Raw genomic sequence first — 27,610 nt, 5'->3', positions numbered from 1 at the left:
AGTATTTCCAACCAATCCACTGCCAAAGATTATAAAAATGACAGTCTGATATTAAATTTTAATATACCTCAATTATCTTACTTAAGAACATAATTTAATGTAGTTCAAATATGGATTCTGCAGTCTTAGAAAGAACCCACAGCTTATCAATTTATTCATAGTTTTCTATAACTTTTTTCTACTGACTTTCAAATAAAGTCAAAATTTTCTCAACATCCCCAAACCTTCTCAACATGCTTAAATTGTCTGAAACCAGAACAAGGGCACCCAGAGCAACTGTTCAGGAACAGGATTTGACCCCAAACTTTCTTATCTACCTTTCATATTTTCTCTCTAGCCTTTATTTCTCTTTTGAAATCTTCCAAACCAATTACTCAGACTACACAATTTTACTTGTTCAACCACATATCTCAGACTGTATTCATTCCATTGAATATTTCCTTTTATAATTTTAGCACATATAACTGTTAAACAATCCCAATGACTTTGCTTTTACCCAATGATCTTATTTTTTCAGCTGTATAGTTAAACTTGTGACACTTTTAATTAATTTACCTATTACCCATAGACAACAAATCAAAATAAATTGCACAGTTATATGTTTAAATGTCTTAGCATTCAAATTCATAAGGGAAAGATTAAATAAACTATGAGAAAACACAGACAGTGACACAGCAGAGACAGAATACTTCAATATCCCTCTCCCAGTTTTCTATGAGTCTAAAAGAGAAATACACGAAAGATAAAATAAAGAACTAAACAAATTGCTGGGGAAACTAGAACAGAAACACAGTATTTTCTCTAAATGTGACTACAAAAGAATTGAAACATTTTTCAGGACCATATGAAATTATTATAAAAATTGACCATGTGTTAGGTAACAGAGATATTACAAACAAATAGAAATGCAGAAATAGTCAATATATCCTTTACTGATTATACATAATAAAAATAACCACTGCTTTAGGAAGCAGATACAAAGCAAATACAAAAACACATAGACTTAATCACGAAATCCTAAACAATAAGTGGGTTGATGAAAACAATCATAGAAACAAATCATTCTGTGAAATAAAATGATATTGTCTAAAACAGCATATGAAAATTTCTAGTATGCATCCAAAGCAGTCCTTTAGGAAAAAGAAGCCGTATCACTATAAATATAAATTCAGAAAACAGAAAAAGAGAATTAATGAAGTAAGTATACATTTAAAAATTAAAAAGTCAACAGATAAAGAAACTTAAACAGAAACTAGGAGATATTTAAAACTAGAAGAGAAACAGAAAGACTGGAAACAAAAAAATTAGAAATTATAAATGAAACTAAAACTTTTTTTTAAACTTTTTTTTCTTGTAAAAGCTATAAAATTAGTAAATCTATACATTCATCAATATACCTTCAGGCATCAACTCAACAAATTAGGAAAGAATCAAGGGAAATCACAATAAAATCAGAAGAAACTGAAAGATTAATCAAAATTTATTATTCACAGTTATATGCTAACAAAACAGAAGAAAAAAGAAACAGAGGAATACTTTCTAAAATATTTAATACTTAAGTATCAGAAGATCAAACAGAGTTTTTAAATAATCAAATCTCTGAAAAGGCAATAGGTGAGTATGTGTGTGTGTGCGTATATGTGTTCGTCTTTCATTGCCAAAGAAGATCATGCCATCAGAGTGAGGGAGGGCTGTGCAGGTCACCAGCCTCACTTCTCCTCCAGAGCCATCTGAACCCAGTGACCAGATATTCATCAAGATGACTGGAGATGATCCAGGATGAGGCAATTGGGATTAAGTGACTTGCCCAAGGTCACACAGCTAGTGAGTGTCAAATGTCTGAGGTGAGATTTGAACTCAGATCCTCTTAACTCCTGCACTGGTGCTCTATCCACTGCACCACCTAGCTGCCCCAAAAGGCAATAAAGCTAGCTGTAAAGGAACTACTGAAGGCAATGGGCAGGGAGGTGGAGAGACAACTCGATCCTTAATGATTCACAGGAGAATTCTCATAAACTTTTAAAGAACAATTAGTGCCCAGACTAAACAAATTCTTCTCACAAACTGAGAAAGAAAGCATCCTATACCAGAATCCTTTTATGAGAAAAATATGATCCCAATATCTAAACAAGAGAAGAATAAAACACAAGCCATCTACAGACCAATGTTATTAATGCATATTGATTCAAAAATTTTAAATAAAAACCCAATCAAACTACAGTGATGTTATCTGAGAAATCATTCATTATGACCAATTTGGATTTATATCAGCAAAGCTAGGATGGTTCAACATTATAAAAAATTAACATAATCATATTAAAAACAAACATCCAAAACCATATAATTATCTCAAGAGTTTCAGTAAAAGTTTGTGACAAAGTACAACGTTCATTGATATTAACCATACAAAGTATGGATTGAAAAATATTTTTTAAATATCCTAAAAAAGTATCTAACTAAAATTAAAGCAAGTATCATGTACAATGGGATACACTAGAACCTGTTCTGTAATAACAGGAGCAAAGTAAGGATGCTCACTTTTCCCACTATTATTTGATACAGAGTTCTGGAAATGCTAGAAACAAGACGAGAAAGAAAAATAAAAGATAAAGAGTAGTAAAGAGATCAAATGATCTTTTTGCCGATGGTATGATGGTATAATAGAAAATCAGCAAAGACACTAGTGCAGACAATAGTTTTAACAAAGTTGCAAATATAAACATCAGAAAGGGATTAAAATAGCACCCACCTACAGAGGTTAAATTGTAACATAGTATTTGAGCAGATAATTGTATGCCTATGTTATTGATGCCCCTAAGTCACCATAAAGTTACCAAGGAAGAAATAAAGGGATGACAGTTTTGAAAAACAGTTGTATTGAAGTAAATTCTGAAAAATAATTTTAATGAAATAACTACTGAGAAACAAGTGTACCTCCTTTCCCCACTCTCTCTCCCCTCTCCCTTCCTTTTCCATCCTTGTTCAGTCTCTCTGTCCTGTCTATCCCTCTCCATCTTGCTCTTTCTCTCCTGTCTCTCTCTCCATTTTCCTTTCTCTCCCTCTCCATTCTTTTCTCCTTCCCTTTTTCTCTCCCTTCCCTTTAACATTCTGTCTTTCTCCTACTACTTCTGTCTCATTCTTTCTTTCTGCATCTTATTGCCTCTCTCTCCAATCTTGTCTCTGACTCTCCTCCCCACTCTCCCTCTTTCTCCTTCCCTACCTCTTTCTTTTTCATTCTCCCTGTATCTCTTTTTTCTGTCTGTCATAATCTCCCTCCATCCTTCTGAAGGTATCTCTCTGTCTTTTTCTCTCCATTAGCATCTGTATTTCTCTCTTTTCTCTACTTTTCTCTAGTATCCATTTCTCTCTCTCACTCTCTCTCTCTTCCTCTCCTTCTCCTTCTCCCTCCCTTCTTCTATCTCTGTTTTCCTGTCACTTTTTCCTCCCTCTTTTTCTCTCTCTGTCTCTCCTTCCCTATCTCCTTCCTTTTCCATACTTCTCTCATTCTTTCCTCTTTTTCTTTCTTTCTCCCTCCATCTCCATCACCTTCTGTCTGTCTCTGTCCTTTTATCAATCTCTCTCCCACTTCCTCTTTCTCTTCCTCCATCCTTCTTTCTGTCCTTTTCCTCCCTGTCCCCTCTCTCTTACTCTCCATTTTTCTCTACTTCTCTATCCTTCCTGCCTCTATACTCTCTCTCCTTTCTTCAGCCTTCTCTGTCTCTCTCTCCCCTCTGTCTTTCTCTCTTCTTTTTCCTTTCCATCCTTATGTTTCTATCTTTCTCCAGCTCCATCCTTCTCTCCCCCCCTTTTCCCTCCTTTCTGTTTATACCTTCTTCCTCTCCATTCTTCTTTATTTCCCTCTGACTCTGTATTTTTCTCTCTGTCTTTCTCCCATGTGATTAAAATATCCATATCCTTTGATTCAGAGATTCTGTTACTGGGCTCATACCCTCAATTAAGAACAAAAGTTGCCACATAAACCAAAATTTTTATAGTATCACTTTTGGAGATAGCAAAGAATTGATAACAAAGTAGATGCCCATCAACTGAGGAATGACTAAACAAATTGTGCTATGTGACTATTACTATGATGTCAGAAGTGATGAATGTAATGAATAGAGAAAAACATGGAAAGAGCTACATGAACTGAAGGACACCCACACAGAGTTTAAAATAAGAGGTTGGAGCAGAATATATTATGCTTCAGCTGAAGTAAAAAAAAAAAAAAGCACAGGTAGCAATCATGATCTCAGAAAAAGAAAAAAAAGACCTAACCTAAAAGAGCTAATCAGGTAACCTACGTCTTGTTAAAAGGCACCATAGACAATGAAGCAATATCAATACTAAACATATATGTACCAAAGGCATAGTGTCCAAAGTTTTAAAGGAAAAGTTAAATGAAAGGAGAGGAGAGGAGAGGGGAGGGGAGGAGAGGAGAGGAGAAGAGCGAGGAGGAGAGGAGAGGAGATAACTAGATAAATCTAACCATGAAATAAAGAAGAAAGAAATTAAGGAGATGAATAAAATTTTAGAAAAGTTAAATATGATAGACCTCTGGAGAAAACAGAATGAGAACAGAAAGGAGTATCTATTTTTCTCAGCTGTACATGACACCTTCACAAAAACTGACCATGCATTAGGACATAAAAACCTTACAAACAAGTGTAGAAAAGCAGAAATATTGAATGCATCCTTTTCAGATAAAATACAATACAAATTCAATTCAATAAAGGAATAATAGATTAAAAATTAACTGGAAACTAATTATCTATTATTATTAATATTTTTATTATACATACGTGTGTGTGTCAAAGAACAAATCATAGCAATAATCAATAAATTCATTAAAAATAACGACAAAACTTTTCCTCACGTTGCTGCCGTTATATCTCATGGGCCCAAGAAGCACCTGAAGTACATGGTCACTCCCAAGAACTAGATGCTGGACAAGTTGACTGGCATGTTTTATCTAAGAACATTTATAGTTTCCCAACAAGCTGAGGGAGTGCCTCCCACTCATCATCTTCTGCAGCCACCTCAAGTATGCCCCAACAGGTTAAGAAGGTTAACAGAACAGGCTAAGAAGAATCGCATCCAGTGGTTTATCAAGACTGATTGCAAGGTCCACACAGACATGACTTACCCTGCTGGCTTCAAAGATGTCACCAGCATTGAATAGGTTAGTGAACATTTTCATCTGGCCTGTGACTTTACTGTTCATTGCATCACAACTGAAGAGGCAAAGTACAAATTGTGCAAAATGAAAAATATCTTTTTGGTGATCAAAGCCATTCCCCATCTGGTAACACAAGATGCTTGCACCATCCACTATCCAGATTCACTCATCAAAATAAATGATACTGATGGGGTGCTTGGGTGCATGTGCTTGGGCCCCAATTCTAAAATCACATTTCTCTTTAAAAATAACATTTCTCCCTAGCCTCAAAATGCTATCACAGGCAGTTTCTCCCCAGCCCAAGGACAGCCTGCCCCAGCAACAACCATTATCTCTCTTCCCGATACAGTAACCAGCTGCACCCATAGAATTTATTAGTCTGAACCAGCTGTGTACTGGCTGAATGGGCTGTGCACTGGGTCAAAACATTTACTACTCACTGATCAATCATGTGTATCCTAGACTTAGGCATACGTAGACTCCCTTACATTATCTTGTCTAACAAGACATTGATGAGAGCAGCCTGGTATTCCTTAGTCAGCCCTGACCATTAGGTGACTTAGGGATGTTTCAGGCCTAAAACCACACCTCCATGTAGCCTCCCCTCCTTGGGTTATTTTCCAGTGAACTCTGGGTAAAATCTCTGTGCAGTAGATACCAAAAGTGCATGTTCCTTTCAGAAGTAACCGCTCCTTAACCACTCCCTAATCCCACCCTGAATCACCTAATTAGCATATTTAGCACATGTTTTACTATGGAATATCCTATATAAACTTTACCTGTACCCCTCTAAGGTTGCAGTTTCCCTAAGAACTCTTGCCTGATGAAAAGAGTAATAAATCTTTACCTTGACTTCAACAAGGTAAACTTCAACTTCAATCGCTTGAGTCTGTGAATTCTTCTTGGACCATGAAGGGAATTCCAGTCTTGAAGCTCCTGCACTCCTGCTTGCAGCCCTCATCAGTACCATTTATATTGTTCTAGAGATTGGCAAATTACAGATTTCATCAAGATTGATATTGGTCATCTGTCTATGGTGATTAGTGGAGCTAAATTGGTCAAATTGGTGTGATCACCAACAGGGAGAGCCATCTAAACTCCTTTAATCTGGTTTACATCTAAGCTATCAGTGGTAAGAGCTTTGCCAGGAGACTCTGACATTTTTTGTTATTGGAAAGGGTAACTAAACTTGGATTTCTCTGCCAAGAGAAGGGCAGCATCCTAGCAATCAATAACCATATGATAAAATGCTCCAAGTTATTAACAATTAGCAAAAACTAATTAAAGCAAATTTGAGGTTTCACCTCCCACCCATCAGACTGGCTGGCAAGTAAAAGAAAAACCTCTTTCTCTCTCTCTGTCTCTGTCTGTCTGTCTGCCTCTCTCTGTCTCCGCCCCCCCCCCCCACACATACACACTTCCCAGTTTTATTTTGTGTGTTATCTTCCTCCATTAGATTATAAACCCCTGAGACAGGGACTGTCTTTCTTTTTGATATTTATATCCCTAGTGCTTAGCACAATGGATGGCACATAGTAGGTGCTTAATAAACATTTATTGACTATTAATGAACAAAATGACAAATGCTGCAGAAGCTGCAGGAAAATAGGCACACTGAAATCATTGTTAGTAGAGATGCAAATTGGTCCAGACATACTTGGAAGCATGTCATAATTGGGTCCCAAAAGTTACTAATTGTGGCCCAACTGTACCACTACTGGTCTTTGACCACATGGGGAACAAAGGAAAAGGGAAAGGACCCACACATACAAAAATATTTATAGAAGCACTTTTTGAAGTAGCCCCAAACTGGAAACTAAGGACATATTCACCTATGGTGAAATAACTAAACAAATTGTGGTCTATGACTGTAATGACAGCTAATATTTTCTTGTGCCATAAGAAATGAACAGAGTCAGAGAAAACTGGGAAGAATTCTTAAGATCTGATACAGACAAATGAGCATAACTAGAACAACTTACACAATGACAACAACAATATATGGAGAAAAAAATTTAAAAGTTTTTAGAGTCCTAATTAAAGCAGTCCAGAGGACTATAGGTGAATCATTCTACCCATCTTCTGCCAGAGAGGTGATAGACTGAAAATCCAGAAAAACACCTGCCTATTTGGACAAGGTCAAGATGGGAATAGGTTTTGCTAGAATGTGCATATGTATTGTGAGGGTTTTGTTGGCTGTCGTTGTTGCTGCAGGGGTGGGGAGAGTGCCACCGAGAGGAAATGATAATAAATGCTTTGTAAAAAAAGAAGTCTTTTCTTAAAAAGACCTTTAAAATAAGACAATTACTCTTCCCAGTCCATTTAAATTGGTTAGATGTCCTATATATAACCATACTTTGGTGCATTTTTAAGTATTTAAGATGCGGAGTTATCCATACCTGTTGGCCTCTCAAAGCCATATTAGCTCTGCATCCAGTTCAGTGAGAGGTGAAGTTTGCCCTTGGAAAGATGTCAGAATTCTAATTAATTCAATGACCAATTAAGATCCTAGAAGACTGATGATGAAGCACAGGACCCACATCTTGATAGATGAGGAAATCTATATATAAAACACATTTTCAGATACAGCCAAAGTGGGGATTTGTTTTGCTTGACTATGCATATTTGTTATGAAGGCTTATCCTTTTTTTTTTTAATGAGGTGGGATGTGAGAGGTAGGGAAGACAGAGATGAGGGAAAGGAAAAAAAGAAAATAACAACCAAAAAAAGACAGTCGCTAAGGCATATCTAAAAAAATGCACAGATGAGCAAGAAGGCCAGAAAGAAGCATTGGCAAGAGCTTTGAAACATACGGATTAAATACACACACGCACACACACACACACGCACGCACATTTTTTTTTAAACTAAGCTATAGATGACAGAAATCAACAGGTGCATGGACAACCCCATTTTTCTGTTTTATGATGTATATGGAAATGTTTATCTCATTGGGCTTTTGGTGAGTCCAGGATAATAATAAATGAATGAAAGAGTGAACGACAATGAAAAAAGTAAAAAATAATAATAAATAGGTGTTCTGCAGACTGCCTCTTCTTTCCCCTACCCCAATAGTCACACCTTTTGGGTTCCGCTCCATAAAGGGGCTGGGGGTGGTGGTGGAGGCAAAGTGGGAAAGGTGCAGTGGCGGTGGGGAGGGGAGCACCAAAGGTGGGAGGGGGACCAATCATTAGAGCCGTTCCTGGAGGATCTCCAACTCTCACAACAAACTAGCACAAGCTGGGGCTTATTCATTTACCGATCCATGCACGGTGAAGTTCAAAAAGTTCTGGTCTAAGGGTTGGGTGGAGTCCCCCCACCCCGGCACACGTACACCACTCTAGGAGTTCTGAAGAGGTAGTAAAAGGGATGCCCCACAGGGCCTTACCTCCCACACACACCTCCCACAGGGGATCAAGCAGGCCTCTGCGGAGGAGTCAGGTGGCAGGAGACAGACAGAGGTGGTGCTGCCCGCAGTCCCTTTTCTGCCTTCAGAACACCAGCCTAGGTGAAAACCGCAGAAAGGAGGAGACCTGTGACGTCACGAGGGGAGGCGAGACTGGATCAGCCAATGAAACACAGGTCGTGACATGTGGAAGGTGCGCCCCCTTAGAACCAAGCAGTCAAGCAGTCAATCAATATTTGGTAAGCACTGGAACAGAGCTGGAAATCAGGAAGGACATAGGACAAATCAGAAAAAGAGGAGATCATCTAATCAAATAAATTGACAGAGTGACACAACATACCAAAATTTGCAGGATTCAAACAAAGCAATCCTTAGGTACAATTAAGAAAAGAGACAATGAAAAGACCAAAAGAAAAAACCTGGAAAAGAAACAAATAGGGGGAAAACTGCATATAAATAAAAATTTTGATAATAAAAGAAGAAATTAATAAAATTTGGGCGTAACCAACAATTAATTAATTGCTTTTTAAAGGAAAACTAAATTACCAGGTTTTCTTTAATAACAGAAAGGATGAAGATCAGTCAATTAATATCTATTAAGTACATACTATGTGCCAGATATTATGCTAAGCACTGGGGATGAAAAAGGAGGCAAAAGATAGTCCCTGTACTTAAGGAGTTTGCAATCTAAGTGGGGAGATAACAAGCAAACAAATATGTACAAACAAGCTTCCTACAGGTAGGAAACAATGAACAGAGGGAAGTTATTAGAATTCAAAAGGTTTTGGAAAAGTTTCCTGTAAAAGATGGAATTTTAGTTGGGACTTGAAGGAAGCAAGGGAAGCCAAGAAGCAGAGATGAGGGGGGAGGGCATTCCAGGTAGAGAGGACAGTTAGAGAAAATGCCCAAAGCCAAAGGCCAGTGTCACTGGACTGAAGAGTAGATGGAGGAGACTAAGGCATAAGGAAAGTGGGAATGAGACCTGTGATGTCATATTTGGATGCAAGGCTTGATTGAGTCAATGGAACACAGGTCATGACATGGGAATTGGAGAGGGGTGCCAAACAGAGGATAGGATCAAACACATGTTTGATCCTGGAAGCAATAGGGAGCCACTGGATTAGGAAAAATTACAAGACATGAGAAAAAAAGAGGGAAAAGAGGTAAAGAAGAAACAAAATTATCATATTTTATAGTTGATGTGATATTTTAGGGAACCTAAGAGTCAACTAAAATAGTAAAAGAAATAAGTAAAATTTTAGTAAGATAACAGTATATAAAAGAAACCCACAAAAAATAGTAAATCCATATATTAACAACAAAACCCAGCAGAGATGGAACAAGCAATTACATTCAAAACAACCACAGAATTTATAAAAGATATGAGTCTGCTGCAAAGCCACGCTGAAGAATTATGTGAACACAACCACAAAACATGCTCTACAAAAATAAAGGATGACTCAAATAATTTTAGACAAATTAATTGTTCAAGGATGTGCTGTGCTAGGGATAGGCTAAAGACTGGACCTGTGATTTCATTGTTATAGGGAAAGCCCTAAGAAGGAAGCTCCTTCTACTCATGTAGATCTGATACCTTCTCTGGAATGAGTTGCCTAAGGCACGAAGAGTTTCAATGACTTGTTCATGGTCACATAGTCAATGTGTATCAGAGAAAGGACTTGAAACTAGCTAAATCTTCAGAGCTGAAAAGTTAGCTCTTTATTCATTAAAGATTGTGGCTTCTCATGAGTCAAGCTCATCTAATAAAAATGACATAAATAAGTTGCAGATTTAGTACCATACCAAACTATTAAAGGTCTACTAAAATTCACCTGGAGATACACATGATCAAAAAGCTCTGGGGAAAGTAGAGGGGGTTGGGGGAAGGAAGGAAGTGGGGTAGCCACATCAGATCTCAAATTATCTTACAAAACAACAATTATCAAAATAATATAAGGCATATAAATAACAAAAAACAAGAAAAATACATAATTATATCAATAGATGCTTTGTCTATCTTGATTTTAGATAAATACTGTTAACTCTATTAATGGAAAGGAATCATCCTTTATTCCTATACTTTCTAATTTTTTTAACATAAAAGTGACAAAAAGCTGCCCCTAGCCCTAATATTCTAACTTCCTTATGGGCCTCACTGAACAACTGGTCTCAATGTTTTCTATTCTGTATCTTTGCTTTTCTTTTCTAATCTTCCTAACAAAAGAAGTTATAGCGCATACTCCAGTGTTTCAAACATCTCTGTAGGACTGCAGGTTTCATGAGTAACAGCACACACTTTCCAGGGTGCTGCCCCCAAGTCCAGCCAAATAACTGTAAAAAAAAAATGGCTCTAAACAAATTCTGGAGCTGTAGAACCCGCAGAAGGATGGAGTGAAGCAAATCTCCAGCCCAAGACAGCCTGGAAGGTCACAGGGAAGTATCTATTGTGCCACACAGGAGGCAAGGCACAGTCCAGCATGGGTCTCACCAGCACAGACAGGACCTGAGCAGGCTTTGGGGAGACTGAATCTCATACCTGTGGCAGTTTACGGACGTCAGGATCCCAAAACGCCGAGGACAAATTGGAAGGACAGTGGAAAAAGCCTGTGGAACCACTGTAGGAGAGTGGAGTGGTCCAGCCCCAGTCCCAGGGCAGCAGAGGGGGAAGAGGGTGGAGGAACCCACAGCAGCCACAGCAGCAGCAGGGGCAGAGACAGCAACTGTTTCTAGAGCCCTAGGCCCACAGATTGTGGGTGAATCGAGTGGCTGAAAGTACACCCCCACTCTCACTGGAAGCAGAGATCTACCTTGACAAAGAGCTCAAAAGTCAAGTAAATATCTAGGGAAATGAGCAAAAACCAGAAAAAGAATCAGACTATAGAATCTTACTTTGGTGACAAGGAAGACCAAAACATGCAAACACAAGACAACAAAGTCAAAGCTCCTCCATCTAAAGCCTCAAAGGAAAACATGAATTGGTCTCAGGCCATGGAAGAGCTCAAAAAGGATTTTGAAAATCAAGTAAGAGAAGTAGAGCAAAACTTGGGAAGAGAAATGAGAGTGATGTAAGAAAATTATGAAAAATGAGTCAACTGCTTGCTAAAGGAAACCCAAAAATGCTGAAGAAAATAACACTGTAAAAATAGACTAACCTAAATGACAATGAGATCCAAAAAGCCAATGAAGAGAACAGTACCCTAGAAAGCAGAATTGGCCAGATGGAAAAGGAGGTCCAAAAGCTCACTGAAGAAAATAATTCCTTAAAGATTAGAATGGAGCAGATGGAAGCTAATGACTTTATAAAAAATCAAGAAATTATAAAACAAAACCAAAGGAATGAAAAAATAGCAATGTGAAATATCTCATGGGAAAAACAACTGACCTGGAAAATACATCCAGGAGAGAAAATTTTAAAACTATGGGACTACCTGAAAGCCATGATCAAAAAAAGAGCCTAGACATCATCTTTCAAGAAATTGTCAGGGAAAACTGCCCTGATATTCTAGAACCAGAGGGCAAAATAAATATTGAAAGGATCCGCCGATCACCTCCTGAAAGAGATACAAAAAGATAAACTCCTAGGAATATTATAGCCAAATTCCAGAGTTCCCAGGTCAAGGAGAGAATATTGCAAGCAACTAGAAAGGAACAATTTGAGTATTGTGGAAATACAATCAGGATGACACAAGATCTAGCAGCTTCTATATTAAGGGATCAAAGGGCTTGGAATATGGTATTCCAGAAGTCAAAGGAACTAGGATTAAAACCAAGAATCATCTACCCAGCAAAACTAAGTATAATACTTCAGGGGGAAAATGGTCATTCAATGAAATAGAGGACTTTCAAGTATTCTTGATGAAAAGACCAGAGTTGAATAGAAAATTTGACTTTCAAACACAAGAATCAAGAGAAGCATGAAAAGGTAAACAGGAAAGAGAAATCATAAGGGACTTACTAAAGTTGAACTGTTTACATTCCTACATGGAAAGATAATATTTATAACTCTTGAGACTTTTCTCAGTACTAGGGCAACTGGAGGAATTATATACATATAGACAGAGGGCACAGGCTGAGTTGAATAGAAAGGGATGATATCTTAAAAAAAAATTAAGATGTGAGAGAGGAATATATTGGGAGGAGAAAGGGAAAAATAGAATGGGGCAAATCCTCTCTCACATAAAAGAGACATGATAAAGCTTTTTCAATGGAAGGGAAGGAAGAGAAGGTGAGAGGGAAAAAATGAACCTTACTCTTATTACATTTGGTTTAAGGAGGGAATAATATGCTTACTCAATTGCTATGAAAATCTATCTTACATTACAGGAAAGTAGGAGAGAAGGGGATAAGTGGGGGATGTCAGGATGATAGAAGGAAGTGCAAATGGAAAGGAGGGTGTAATTAGAAGTAAAAACTTTTGAGGAGAGATAGGATCAAAAGAGGGAATAGAATAAATGGGGGTGGCAGGATAGGATGGAGGGAAATAGAGTTAGTCTTCCACAGCATGACTTTTACAGAAGTCTTTTGCATAACTACACATGTATAACATCTATCAAATTTCCTGTCTTCTCAGTGGGGATGGTTGAGGAAGGGAGAGAAGTTAAAACTCAAAGTTTTAAAAATGAATGTTAAAAATTGTTTTTACTGGGAAATAAGATATATAGGCAATGGGGTATAGAAATCTATCTTGTCCTCCAAGAAAATAGAGGGGATGGGGATAAGAGAAGGGATGACTATTATAGAAGGAAGGACAGACTGGGGGAAGTGGTAATCAGAATGCATACTATCTTGGGGTAGACGGAGGAGAGAGATGGGGAGAAAATTTGGAACTCAAAATCTTGTGGAAATGAATGTTGAAAACTAAAAATAAATAAGTAAATTAGAATTTTTAAAAAAAGACTGCAGGTTTCAGCACAAGAGTCAAACTGCCTCAGTAGAAATCATAGGTCTGGTTCAACCACATACAAAACCAAAACAGTTCCCATTGTTTTAGCACTTTCACATTTCTAAAGCACTAGCTTCAAGACATTTATGTAAAGTTGTTAGTGTAAATACCACTATCCTATTTTCAAATATGAGCAAACTGAGCCCCTCCCCCCCAAGGGAAATGATTTGCCCAAGTACCTGTTCAAGGTGAAGGAGACAGAGAAAGCAGTGATTTCATGCAACAACAAATATTAAAATAAAGTGAAAAGATTTCAAAAAGCAAAAGAAAATGTAAGGTACCTATATTGTCAAAACCAAGGGACCTGAAATTGGAAAGAAAGGGAAAGTGAAAGGTGACCATAAAATGAGGTACAGTCTTGGTTCCAAGAAAGATAAGTTATAAGGTCACCTATTAGAGATGACTCTGAGGTTTCAGCCCTGGTTGACTTGAATGGTTATGCTGTCCCTGATGATAATAGAGAAGTTCAGAAGAGGCATGTGTTTGAGAGAAAAGATAATGACTTCTCTTATGAACATGTAGATTTTGAGATGCCTATGGGACATCCTTCTCAAAATGTCAGGCATCCATTTCTTCCTTCCTTTTGTAAGGGAGTGGAGGGATGGGTCTCCATATGGAGTTTGCCTATGTTGAAGAAAGAGTGGTGTGCTCCCCTATACGTACTATGAGAACAAGGCCCATTTCCTAAGAAAGGTTGGTCTTGTCCAGGATCATTTGGCATTTGCTTGAAGGACTTATTTCAATTATCAAAATAAAAAAAAACCCTCAGGTATCACATCAAGCCTATCAGATTACATAATGTGACAGAAAAGAAAAATGACAAATGCTGCTGGGAATTTGGAAATGCATTCTTGATAGATTTGTGAACTTGTCCAACCATTTAGGAGAACAATTTGGAATTGTAGTCAAAGGGCTTTAAAACTGCATACACTTTGACTCAGCAGTATCACCTGGACGTCTATATCACAAAGAGATCAAAGAAAAAGGGAAAGGACATATATGCTATGTACATACATACATACATACATACATGTATATATTATATACACACACACACACACACACACATATGTATATATATATATTAGTTCTTTTTGTGGTGGCAAAGCATAGGAAATTTGGGGATGCCCATCAGTTTTAAGGAAGATAGTATATGATTGTGATAGAATATTGTTGTGCTGTAAGAAATGACAAAGGTGATGATTTCAGAAAAAAACTGAGATTTATATGAACTGATACAAATTGAAATGGGCAGAACTAGAAGAACAACATATGCAGTAACAGCAATATTTTAATGATGATTAACTGTGAAAGACTTAGCTACTCTAATCAAGACAATGAGCCAAGACAGTTTCAAAGGATTCATGATGAAAAATACTATCCACACCCAAAGAGAACTGAAAAACCTTGAAACATCATATTTTTAATTCTTTATTTTTCTTGATTTTTTTAATCAGCATATCTAATACAGAAAAAAGAAAAGAAAATGATTCATTGGTGAGCCCCCAAAGCAAATTTTGGCATGCTTCCAAAGGGAGCTTGAGCAACTTCTGTTAAGTCAGGCCATACTGTCATGTAGTGGCCACAAGGCTCCACCTCTTCAGGATAAGTACTGCTAATTACTAGAGTAATGTATTTCAATTCAAACCAGTCAGCACACGTTTATCACCTGCCTTGGTCGAGGACCTGTTCTAGGCTCTGGGTATATAGATAAAATAGATAAAACAATCCCTCATCACAAAATCCAACAGATATTTCTTAAGTGTTTCTGGGATTTCCTTCCCTGAGAGAAATGGATAGCATTGATCTGAACCAAGAAGTTGGGACCATAAGTGGGGATGACTCAATGAAGGTCTAGGACTTCCTCCTTCACTGGGATGTTCTCATAGTCATTCCCACATGTTAGAAGAAATTATAATCAGTTGGTGACCTATTAATTTCCTAAGAAACTAAATGCCTTGAAACTAGAGGGGTCCTGATTTAGGAAACAGTGAAGCTGGTCCACAAGGTTGACTGTTGATGTTGGCACAATAGGTGACTGCTTGGGACATGTGACTTGAGGGACACAGAAATAGCACTTACCCTCATCACCAGATCTTTCTACCTGTAAATTCTACCCATTCACTTGATAAAGGGGGAAGAATTTTGCTTTTGGATTTCAAAGAATCAAAAACATTTATTAAGCACCTACTATGTGCCAGAAACTGTTCCAAAAGCTAGAATTGGGAGGCAGCACACATGGCCTACTGTTTGGCCTAGAGGCTGATGGGCTACCTGAGTCTTCTTACCTTTTCACTGGTCTTCAGTGGCCAACCGGATAAACGTATTGAGAGAAGAGACTTTCCAGAGTCAAACAAGGGTTAGGCTTTATTCAGGGTCTTAGTTACGTATCCATATGCAGGGTGAAATTCTTCCTCAGGAGAGAGGAATCCTCCTCCTCCCAAGGGGCAAGGATCATACAGCAAGAGGATGGGAGCGGAAGAGGGGAGGGACCCTCTTCCCTCCAAGGGCCCCGGCAGCAAGAAGAATGCCTTCAGGCTTTCCTGTCCCTACTTAAGATCTCCTGCCGCATAGTTTACACATGAATACCGTGCGTGCTCTCAGCCCCTAGCTAATTAACAACAGGTGTGCTCAGACCACAGACCAATCTCAAGGGTGGGATGCTCTCCCCAGCAAGTTTCCCACTGAGAAGAGGTGGAAATGCATGAGATAGCCCGTGTTTCACGCCTCAATCCCCAGCTGTTCCCTAGGGGGCCTCGTGAGAACTCTGAGATTTAGAGGTCCTCACTTTTACCTGCCCGAGACTGTCCACGTGAAAACTGAGTTTACACCCCCAACAGCCTACTGCCCAGTTTTTCCCTTAATCCTACTTTCCTTTAGTGTCTTGGCTGGATTAGCACATACCATATTTTATGGTCATTCTCAGCTCAGAGAAGTGAGATTCTAGAGGGCAATCTGAGCAGTCTCTGCAATCTTGGGCCTCCCTCACCTAGGGCTGCTCCAGACAGAAAATAACTTGTTTTCAATGCCGACCTCCCATTCTCTTCCTTCTGAAGTGACTATACAGAAGCTATGCCTACTACCAATTGAAGGGAGATGTGACAACATTTCTACAGCAGAGGGAAAGCCAACATAGGACTCAGTCAGGAAGCCAAAGGTCAGATGGTACATCCCTTCTCCTGGAAATGCGGAGGCTGGTGGGGGAGGAGTGCTAAATGTGCTCTTCCTGTGTCAAATCATGTGGATTTCACCACATCCTAGTTCTTTTTTCTTTGTTTTGTGAGAATGGAGGACATGGGAATACTGACAAAGTCTTTGGAGGAGGTTTGGATCCCAGTGTGGGCTCTAGGCTGCAGCCCCACCCTTCAGCAGTGAGGCCCTGCTGAGGAAGAATTGTGTTGTTGAAGCTGTATCTGTGGAGCCCTATCTCTGGTTGTCATGGTGACTTCTCTGTTACCAAGGAAATCTTATCCTGAGTTGCTGGCTCTGATGCTAGCTCTTTATTAAACTGGTACAATGACAATCTATCAGTCAGGAGGAGGAGGGGGCTTCTTTCCCTCTTTGCTCTGTGCAGCGAACTGGTCACAGACCTAAATCCCTAGGTACTACAGGCTATATCAGACATTTCCCAAATCTCATACATGCATACTTATATGCGTATATATGTATCTCTCTCATACCTATATATATATAGGTATGAGAGACAGAGGGAGGGGGAGAGAGAGGGAGAGGGAGAGGGAGAGAGAGAGAAAGAGAGAGAGAGAGAGAGAGAGAGAGAGAAACATGGAAGCTAATTGCATAAGAATATATAAAAGAAGATATGCAAACCACCTATGGCTACAAGAATTGACTCAGGAAAAGCAACAAACATGTAATCCATCATTTCATGCAATGACTCAATGATCCCCTCCTAGCCAGGTGCCCATAAGTCTGTCCCTAGGCCAAATGCATGAGGGAAACCTTGAATTTCCCGAGATGATCTCTGAATGTTAAGGAATGCTGAGCAGATCACATGTGCTTTAAGGATTACAAAGAATCTTTCACATGCCCCTTATGACCTTCACAAGACCCCTGTAAGAGCTCTCATCCTAACTCCAAATTGGAAAATTCAAGTATTATGATGCCTATTGCCCAGAGGGAGGAAAACAGTCCCAGAGAAGGGAAATGACCAACCTGGAAAGGGAGTTGGTTTGGGGCTGGCCATGGGGGTAAGGTTAAGTCACACAACCTCTAAGTGCTTTCCTTCACCCATCTCAGCACTCACTCCCCTAACCTCCAGAGAAAATCCCTTTGGGGACTTCATCTTTACCCTGCTGGAATCCTCCCTGCCCAGTCTCCTTGGTGAGTAAACAAGCACAAAGTCACCTAGCCCAATACATTTAGCCAGCCCCATGCCAAGCTGTGCTTTCCTTCCTCTCCAGGCAGACAGCTAGGCCATCACCTTGCCATCTTCCCTGGCAGTATATCAGACAAAGCTTAGGACCTTTCTCCTGAGATCCTTTCATACTTCTCTGCCACCTAAGAAAGCACAGGAAATGCTAAAATTGTGGGCTACCTTTACTGTTTTGTTGATGGTCTAGACTTAAGAGAGTAGTATAGAAATGTTAATAAAGAAGATTAAACTTAAGCATGCTTGATAGTTTTTCCCCTAGAGAGCCAGTTGATAAATATTTACCAGTACACCTCAGAAGTCACTTCATCTCTCCACCTTCTGGACTGTAAAATGGGCTAAGGATAAGTGCCCTCCCTCCTTTCAAAGGCTGTCTGAGACAAGTGGCTCCCAATCCTTACAGCCCTAGGATACCAGTAGATGTCACCCAGCACTTTAAAGCTAGTAAAGCCTCCTCTATGTGTAACACTGGGTGTGGATTATGTCAATCAATCTCCCCACCATCTACAGTCTATCCTTACCATAGTCTTTCCTCTATCAAGTAAGACTCTATAGAAATTGAGTGAGAAATCCAGAAGTATGAACTAGATGTGGACCAGACCTGGGCATCATCTCTGGCATTTTTACTGTGACAGGAAGTTCATGCAGATGGGTTGAGGAATGCAGTCAAGTCCCTGGCAGGTTTGAGAAACCCAGAGCTACTTTGGGATCAGGGCGTTTCAGTTTCCAGCAGTTCATTGGTAGAAGCCTCCAGCCAAGTCTTTCAACAGGGAACACCTGGGGAAGGGGTAAGGCGGTGCATTCTCTCAGTCTCCTCTTTCTCCTCCTCTTATGCAAAGTAGGACCTTGTGCACTCTATAGGACCAGAGGATTTGGACTTTTCACAACATCCTAACAACGTCCCAGCAGGCAGCAGTGAGACTCTGCATCAGGAGGAGAGGGCAGATTAACCCACGAGCACAAGCAGAGCAAAGGCTTTACAAGGAGCCCAGCCGAAAAGTTAACACCCTAAGTAAAGAGAATATCTTGAGAATCCAGCAAAAGGACTTCAAGGATTGTTAACCCTTTGGCTCTTGAGCCCACTTTCTCCTGGACTCTGTGAGGACAAGAGAGTGACTCTGAGGGTTGGAATTAACTTTGTGCCAATTCTACCATATCATTAAATACACTTCTCTGAACATTAAGAAGATCAGGTTAACTAAATGACATCAACTGATGTTCATGGGGAAAACACACTAGCGAAAGCTCCTGAATCATGACATTGCCCCAAGACTTTAGGGTTGTGTCTAATATATTAAAGGGGAGATTTATGCAGATGTCCCCAGGGATCTGCCCTGCCCCAGTGTGAGTGAGGGTGGGACTAACAGCTTCAAGTCTAGGCATAACTCAATCGACTCTTGGCAACCTCCCTGGAATGTATTTCTAGTTTAAAGCTGAGGAAACTGAGGCTCAGAAATGTCCAGTAACATAACCCTGATTTCCCAGCTGATAAGTGTGAGAGATGGGATTGAAACCTATATTTCCTCAGACCTCATGACCATATCCATCACTCTTTCAACTCTAGCATACTATTTCTTTCCTTTTCCTTTAAAAAAAGTTTAATATCAGTCATTTTGTCATATTCCCCTATTCAACTATTGTTTATAATATCTTTGTAAAGTTGCCCAGGCCTGGTGCTCCATCCCACCCTCCACCCCCCATAGTCCTTGATGCAAGGAAAGTTGAGGCTGGTGGGTCACTTGGGTTCAAAAGTTCTGAATTGTAGTGAGCTGCACCAATCCAGTGCCTGAACAGGACCTGACATGGGAGACTTTCCATATAACAATATGTTCTAAAATAGAAAGAAGAAAATTTCACAATATTCAACAATACATCCAAAATGTCTAAAAATATATGCCCTGTACCACAATAGTGGACCTGATATGTCTGCAAAAGAGGAGGGGGAGGATGTCTTCTGGTATCTTTTCTTTGGAACCATGCCACAACTGCAGAATTTGATTTTGATTGTTTTATGGCTGTTCTTTCTTTTTACTTTACTGGAGTTGCTTTCTTTATGTCACTTTTTATTTTATTGTTTTCACTTCAGGTTTCATCTGATACTAGAAATCTTTCTATGTTTCTATATATTCACCAATTTCCTTGATGTATCCACATAGTATATTGCGTGAAATAGACATCTTACAATCTATTTAGCCATTCTGAAAATGGTGGGGAAAGACTTGGTTTTTCTATTATAAATATTTTAGTGTATACTGGGAATTCTCACAAGTAACCTCCTTGTTATTTTTACACACAACACACATGCACACATGTGTGTATATATATAATACATATATAATCTATATGTATAGCTATAACTGTTGGTTGTATATCCTAAAAAAACACTTATCTGAGAAATTTTATGTAAGGGGTTTCCCCCTCTTTGATCACTTTCCTTCTTATCTGAGAAGCATTGGTTTTGTTTGTACAGAAGCATTTCAGTTTCATGTAATAAAAGCCATCTATTTTGTCATTTATAATTGCCTCTATCCCTTGTTTAGTTAAGACTACTTCATTTACCTATAGCTGTGAAGGCATATAAATTTTCCTTCTTGTAATTTTTATTGAATAATCTTCACTATTAAGGTCACATATCTTTTTATGATTTCTTGCTGAAGATGGTAGAGATTCTTCATCTAAGCCTAACTTCCCCCAGACTGTTTTCTACTTTCCTAGTAGTTTTTATTAAGCAGAAAGTTCTCTCCTAACCAACTTGTGTGTTGCTATTTATTAAACACTGGATTAATGAATTCCCTTGCTTTATATTCCTCCTTTATCCCTAATTTTTTTTATTATTATTAGACAATTAGAAGTCTTTTGAAAAATTCCCATCCTCGATTTCTACTCAATCTTCTAGAAAGCACAGTAAAAAACAGGCCCTTTTTAAATAAAGAAAATGATGTCTATCTTAATTCAAGAACAAAAATGGCTTGTACTGGAAAAAAGCTAGGGATCTTCCCAATCAAATGATAAATAAAGCAAAGATGACCTTTCTTACTACTACTATTTAACGAGGGCTGGAAATGCTAGGTGGTATGGTAAGAAAAGAGAGAGAGGAATCGTGGGGGTGAGCATAGGCAAAGAGGAAAGAAAAGTATCCCTTTTTGCAGATGATATGATAATTTACATAAAAATCACAAGAAGTCAACCAAAAATTAATGAAAAAATAAAACTAGCAAATTTGTAGAATATAAAATAAATCCACATAAATTATCAGCATATTTTTTGTTGCAAAAAATCTAGCAGGAAGAACAAAAAAGAGAAGATGTATTGGAAATTGTTACAAAAGGTATAAAATATTTATGAGTATAATCTCCAAGACGCAAGCTTTAACTATATGAATCCAACTAACAAATCCTCTTGGCAGAAAGAAAGATTGCTACATAGTGGAGAAATAGTAATTGCTCATGAATAGGTTCAGTCAATATAACAAAATAAATATAAAATAAAAATAAATTTAAAATAGCAATAGTACCTGAATTAATTTATTTATCCATTGTCGTACAATCAAACTACCAGAGGAATACTATAAAGAGCTAGGAAAAACAATAATGAATTTCACATGAAAGAAAAAAGTCAAGAATTTCATGTATAATGAAAACAACATAGCAGTACCAGATCTCAAACTGCACTACAAATCATTAAAATGACTTGGTGCTAGTGAAGAAATTGAGAGGTCAGTAATTCAAACAGATTAGCTATACAACATGCAGCAGAAAACAATCACAATAGCATACTGCTGATCACAGTTACAAGGGAAAGACTATTTGCCAAAAAGTGATGAGAAAGTTAGATGAAAATGTGTCAGAAATTAGAGTTAGATGCACATCTCACAATATACTAATATAAGCTCCAAATCGATAAATGACCCCTATATAAAAGGTCACATCTTAACCCAAAAAACAGCAGTTAGGAATAAATGACTTTTCAGATCAAAGAATTGAAGTATTAATGACTAATCAAAAAATAAATAGGATCACATAGTATAAAATGGACAATGATGACTATGTAAAATTCTTAAAAGATCTGGTACATTTTACCTAACGTAGATGAAATTAGAAGGGGAGTGTTAACCAAGAAAAAAAAAACAAACTTTGTAGGCAGTTTCTCTGATAAAGGTCTTCCATTCAATATATATGAGGATCTGATTCCAGTTTGTAACACCAAACGCAATTTCCCAATAGATAGTCAAACTGATGAACAGGTAGCTTTGAATGGAAAAAAAAATCCAAGTTTATGAAAGACATCCCAAATCAAAGGAAATCCATCTAGGGAAATATCCCAGGAGCCTCTGCTTTTTCCACAGTGGCTCTGGGGTGCTGCTCACAGGATTTCTAAAGCCAGCTTTGCCACCTGTAAGAATGCAACTTTCTAATCATTCACAGAGGAATCTCCTATAGAAGAGTGGTAACTCTGTATCCTACAAGTCTCTCCATCCTCAGCCCTGGCCCCTGAAGCATTCTACAGGCATTAGATCTCTCTCTCCTTGTTATTCTAGCAGACCATTATTCCTTCCCCCAAAATGCTGTTGCATCTATCTATCTAGACACTGATTTTTCCATTTCCAGATCAATATTTTCAGAACAAAACAAATACTTCAAAGGGCCTCAGCCTGGCCTACCCAATCTGACCATTGGCCAAAGTGGACCATGGGTATCAGTATAACCTTGGATACCAGCCTTTATTTTAAGCCTCCATCCAACTGGCCTACTTCTACATTTTTTTTCATGGCCCTTCATTTTTATTTATTCATTTGTTTATTGGAGGCAATCGGAGTTAAGTGACTTGCCCAGGGTCACACAGCTAGTAATTATCTGAAGACAGATTGGAACTCATGGCTTCCTGATTCCTATGCCAATGTTCTATCCACTGCACTAACCTAGCTGCCCCTACTCATGACCCTTCTTTGCCCTTCTATCTGCATTACCCAGGAAGGTGATCCCCACATATAGGTCTCAGGGCACCACACTACTCTTCTTCAATTCTTTCTTCATGTGTCTTCTGTCCCCACAATGGGACATTACACCCCTGGGATACTCTGATTTGCAAGCCAGGAACAATTTGGTATTGTTACATGGTCATTTACTGAAGTGGCTACTTGTCCCCCTTGGGTGCTGGTTGTCTTCTGCCATTCCAGCTGACTCAATCGAGGGCAAGGCCCCACTTAGGGCCTCACAACCAAGGGAATGTTCATCTTCCAAGTTCTTGGCTCAAAAATCCAATTTCCTTTCAACTTTTAAACTTAAAAATATAGTATCATGGTCTTTGTTGACATCTTGCAACCAAAATGGAAAGAACAACATTCTGAAAAAGAAGGGAGAAAAGAAAAACAACAGTCACCCACTGAAAGGCCAATTTACTGAAATCCCTCACTTAATTAAGAACATCTCTGATCTCCAAACCAACCTATCATTTCCCTTCTACTCCTTAGCAACCTGATTTTGAATTGGAGGGTACCTGACATATAGAGTGACCAACAAGACAACTCCATCCTGCCCAACATGCAAAGTATTTTGGGCCTAAGTGAGATTCCCTTGATATTGAGCTTGAATCAGAAGACACCCTTGATTCTTCATCTGATCACTATTCCCTTCTTCGTGGACATCTCCTGGTCCTTCTGGAAGAAGTTCTCTGATTCCCTCTCTTTTCATCTTTTGCCTGAGAACATCCGATTCTTGTTAGTGAAAGAGATCACAACTCAAAGGAAATTCATCCAGGGAAATGTCCCAGGAGCCTCTGACTTGGTCCCACTGCTCCTTTGAGTCTTACAGGGATTTTGAAAGACAGCCTTGCCACTTGTAAGAATCCACCTCTCTGATCATTCACAGAGCAATCTCCTAAAGAAGAGTGGTAACTCTGTATCTTATAGGCCTCTCCATCATCAGCACTCAGCAAATTTTTGCCCTTAATGCATGCTCTAGAAGTTGGGTCTCTCCTTGTCATTTTCTCAGACTATTATTCCATCCCCCAAAATGCTGGTCCATGTATCTATCTGATCTTTCCATCTCGAGATCAATACTTTCAGCACAAAAGAAATTCTTTAAAGGGGCTAACACTGACCAATCAAAGTCTACCATTTCCCAAACTGGACCATGATCAAAAACATGGGGTCTCTCAATGACATGGGATGAAGAAAAGCAGTAACTCTATATCTTACATTCCTCTACATCCTCATCCCTGGGCAATGGCCTGGCCCTTTTGGCATTCTCCACAAAGTGGATCTATCTCTCTCCCTGTCACTCTCTCAGACCATCATTTGATCCTTAAAAATGCTGGTCCATCTATCTATATAGCCATGGCTCAATGCAATATGATCTCTATATGACTCTAGCCTAGAACTGACCTCAAGGTATGTTAACATTTTTACTTACTGCGTAACTATGTCTTTATTCTTTTATATCAAATTTCTATAATCATTTTAGGTTATCAGCAGAAACACAATATTAGATCTTTATTACATAAGCTAATACTGCAATACATCTGAGCAATTATAAGAAGATGCATATATATAATTTGCACTATTTATCCTAGAATTTTAATCCTTTCTATATTGTTAAACAACTAAGTTAATGGGTATTTAGCCTTGTCATCTGTGGGTTACAATTTATATATTACTATATAAGATAAGATCCTTTAATTTTCTCACAATGATATAAGGATAATTAGTTAATGATATAAAGACTTGTGAAATCAGGATATAATTATATTATTTAATGCCATTAATATCATAACTCTTCTGTTTTGTGTTAATGAAAAGAATTTCAACCTTAGCAGAGTCTCATTCTCCTGAGAGGAGAATGAAATAAATAGCTAAATTGAACATGTGAATTTTCATAAAATTGTTTTTAAAAAATAATAATTTTAAGATTAGGTAATTATACATACCAAATATAAAAATTGGGTCCAGAATTTTCTAATAGTACAAAAATAAGTTTTGAGCTAACTCTTACTACTTGACCTGGTTATTGGCAAAACAAACTTTAAATGTATTAAGATCTATTTTGTAAAAGATTTTAGCAGAAAAGGGGATCTCGACAAGTGACCTACACTTCTAGAAGCTGTTCTGAAGTTGCACCAATTCCAGCATACCTATGAGAAGGTAGCACCAGAGGATCAGATAGTTACATGGGAGTCTGTGCCTTAAGATTTGATGGATCTATGAAATGGATAATTTTTATTTTTTTTACTATAGACTTTTTCCTTATGTGCCTTTCATCTGTAAGGTCTCCTTGCCAATGGAGACTGCCACCCCCCTGCATGACTTCTGTCAATGCTTAGGTCAATCTCTCCATCTTCCCTTCACACTATTTCCCATCATAAGCTCCATAGTTTAAAACCCTTGATGAAGGGTTTGTCATATCAGTTAGTGCTTCACTGAGGAGACTGCATCTCTCAAACTAGTCAAAGAGGGGAATGAGAGAAAATATTTTCTATTATATTACTAACAAAATTAGGATTAAAGTTTTCTCCTTACTATTTTTTCATTCAAAGTCCCTGCAGGTCCCTCAGTCTCTGAAGGACAGGGCTTACGAAGAGATTGGCCTCATCTTTGGGGATATTCTCCTCAATATTGGCTGGAACATCACCCAACTGGGAGAGCTTACTTCTGATTAAAGTGTAAAGAGAATCTAATCTAGGTGAACTCCAGCCCTAAAAGCATTAGGGTCATACCCTTGAAATCTCCCCCCCATTGTTCAATGTGTGGTCTTGAGTGGTCTGCATGGAGTTAGATGCCTTTGTTCAGATACCTGGAGGTAGCTGAGTCTCATGATCAAGCCACGCTCTCAGCAGGAGGAGCTGAAGGCTTTTAGTCCACCTCCTTGTCCATCCCCTTCCTCATTAACTGCTCGCTAATCAGGGTTGATCTCCACCTGTCCAAGCACCCACTTTCCAAAAGTTATTTAAGCATTTGATGATCTCCATGGTTTTATCTTTGGCTATTGAAATAGACCACTGATCATCAATCTATTATTTGCTAGCCTAATTAATAAATCAATCATTAATTATCCAGAAAAAATGATGCTAGTTTTTGGTCCATTGTAAATGACTATGTTAAAGGATACTTTCTTGCCTTACTGTAACAATTTTAGCATCTTAATAGGTTTCTTTTCCTTCCCATGAGCCCTACCTTCTCATTCTTTGAATTGAATTAGGCTTATTTCATGTAGCCCAAGAGGGCAGAACTAGAAAGAATGAGAACTTACAAAGATGCAAACTTACCTTGATGTAAGAATAATCTCTCTAAAAATTAAGACTGTCCCATCAAATGGAGAATGTTGCTGAACAAGTTGTGGCATATGATTGTGATGGAATATTTTTGTGTCATAAGAAGTGATTAGCAGGATAATTTCAGAAAACCTGGGAAAACTTAATATGATTTATATAAAGTGAACAGAACCAGGAGAACATTGTACACAGTTACAACAATATCGTAACAATGATCAACTGTGAAAGACCCAGCAACTGTAATTAATGCAATGATATAACACAATTCCAAAGGACCCATGATGAGAAAGGCTATCTCTCTCTAGAGAGAGAACTAATGAACTCTGAGTGCAGATTATATTCTTTTCACCTTCTCTGTTTTCTTGCTTTTTGTTGTTTTCCTTCTTTTTTTACAACATGGCTAATATGGAAATGTTTTACATGACTTCACATGTATAATATCATATTCCTTGCCTTTTCAGTGGGTGGTGGAAAGACAGGAAGGAGGGAGAGAATTTGGAATTTAAAAAATTTAATGAACATTAAAAATAAATAAATAAAAGGATGATGGAAAAATTAAGGCTATCCAAAAGTGATTATAATAGTAGCTAGGATTTATATATCACATTAAGGTTTGCAAAGTTGTGCATGTATGTACATATATATATACATATATGTGTGTGTATGTGTATATAAACTTCCTTTAATCCTAACAATCTGGGAAGGTAGGTGCTATTATTCCCATTTTAGAGATGAAGAAACTGAGGCTGAGAGATGTGGTCAGGGTCATAGCTAGTAAGTGTCTGGGGCAGGATTCAAACTCAAATCTTTTTGTCTCCAAGTTGAGTATTGCATTCAAGGTTCCAATGGACTTCCACAGTAAGTTGTTGGCTCTCTCCCATTTATTGGAGGGCTTCAAGCAGAGGCCAGATGACCACTTACCAAGTGTGTTGTGATGGAACTTCATTCTGGGGTGTGAAATGGATTAGGTGGCCACTTAATTACCTTTCAACTTTAAAATCCTGTCATTCTGTGACAGTAATGAATATCAATTTCCCTGCATTGAATTATACTGATCAAAGTTGTCTATATATCTGTCAAGAAATCTTGTGTGACCTCAGCCTATGAAACAAAAATTTGTTATTAGAAAAGGGTCTTTAAGGCAGAATTTGACTGTACTAACTCAAGATGCTCTCATGCCAAACACAACAAAGAAGGGTTCATTTTAAAAGTATGTTGAGGAAAAAGAAAGGTAGTTTAGACATAATCTCCAACACAGCCTTTCGAATAACTTGTATAGTTACTCCTGAAAGAATTGTTTGGGCTGAAACAGGCTACATAACAATCTAGTCCCTTTGCACAGTTGCCTTTGCTTCATAGACATAGAGAGCAATTCCCTTAATCTACTTTATGGCCATTTCATGCCAAGCTGGGCACCTTTCATAGAAATAC

General features: G+C 38.3%; 1 long non-coding RNA gene across 1 annotated transcript in view; it reads right to left on the bottom strand.

The window, feature by feature from the left end:
- Window positions 1-27,610, bottom strand: part of LOC140515693 (uncharacterized) — a 77,558-nt gene that overhangs the window by 24,778 nt on the left and 25,170 nt on the right. Inside the window, exons 3-7 of the long non-coding RNA XR_011971156.1 lie at window positions 22,881-23,257; window positions 8,565-8,839; window positions 7,576-7,636; window positions 6,024-6,156; window positions 5,144-5,231 (exon numbers count right to left, since the gene is read on the bottom strand). This is a non-coding gene — a long non-coding RNA (uncharacterized lncRNA). The remainder of the gene's footprint in view (window positions 1-5,143; window positions 5,232-6,023; window positions 6,157-7,575; window positions 7,637-8,564; window positions 8,840-22,880; window positions 23,258-27,610) is intronic.

The sequence above is a fragment of the Notamacropus eugenii genome, chromosome X (genome assembly GCF_028372415.1).
Source record: "Notamacropus eugenii isolate mMacEug1 chromosome X, mMacEug1.pri_v2, whole genome shotgun sequence".
Lineage (NCBI taxonomy): Eukaryota > Metazoa > Chordata > Mammalia > Diprotodontia > Macropodidae > Notamacropus > Notamacropus eugenii.
The sequence above is the reverse complement of the archived record's forward strand: the minus strand, read 5'-3'. Positions and strand labels throughout refer to the sequence as shown.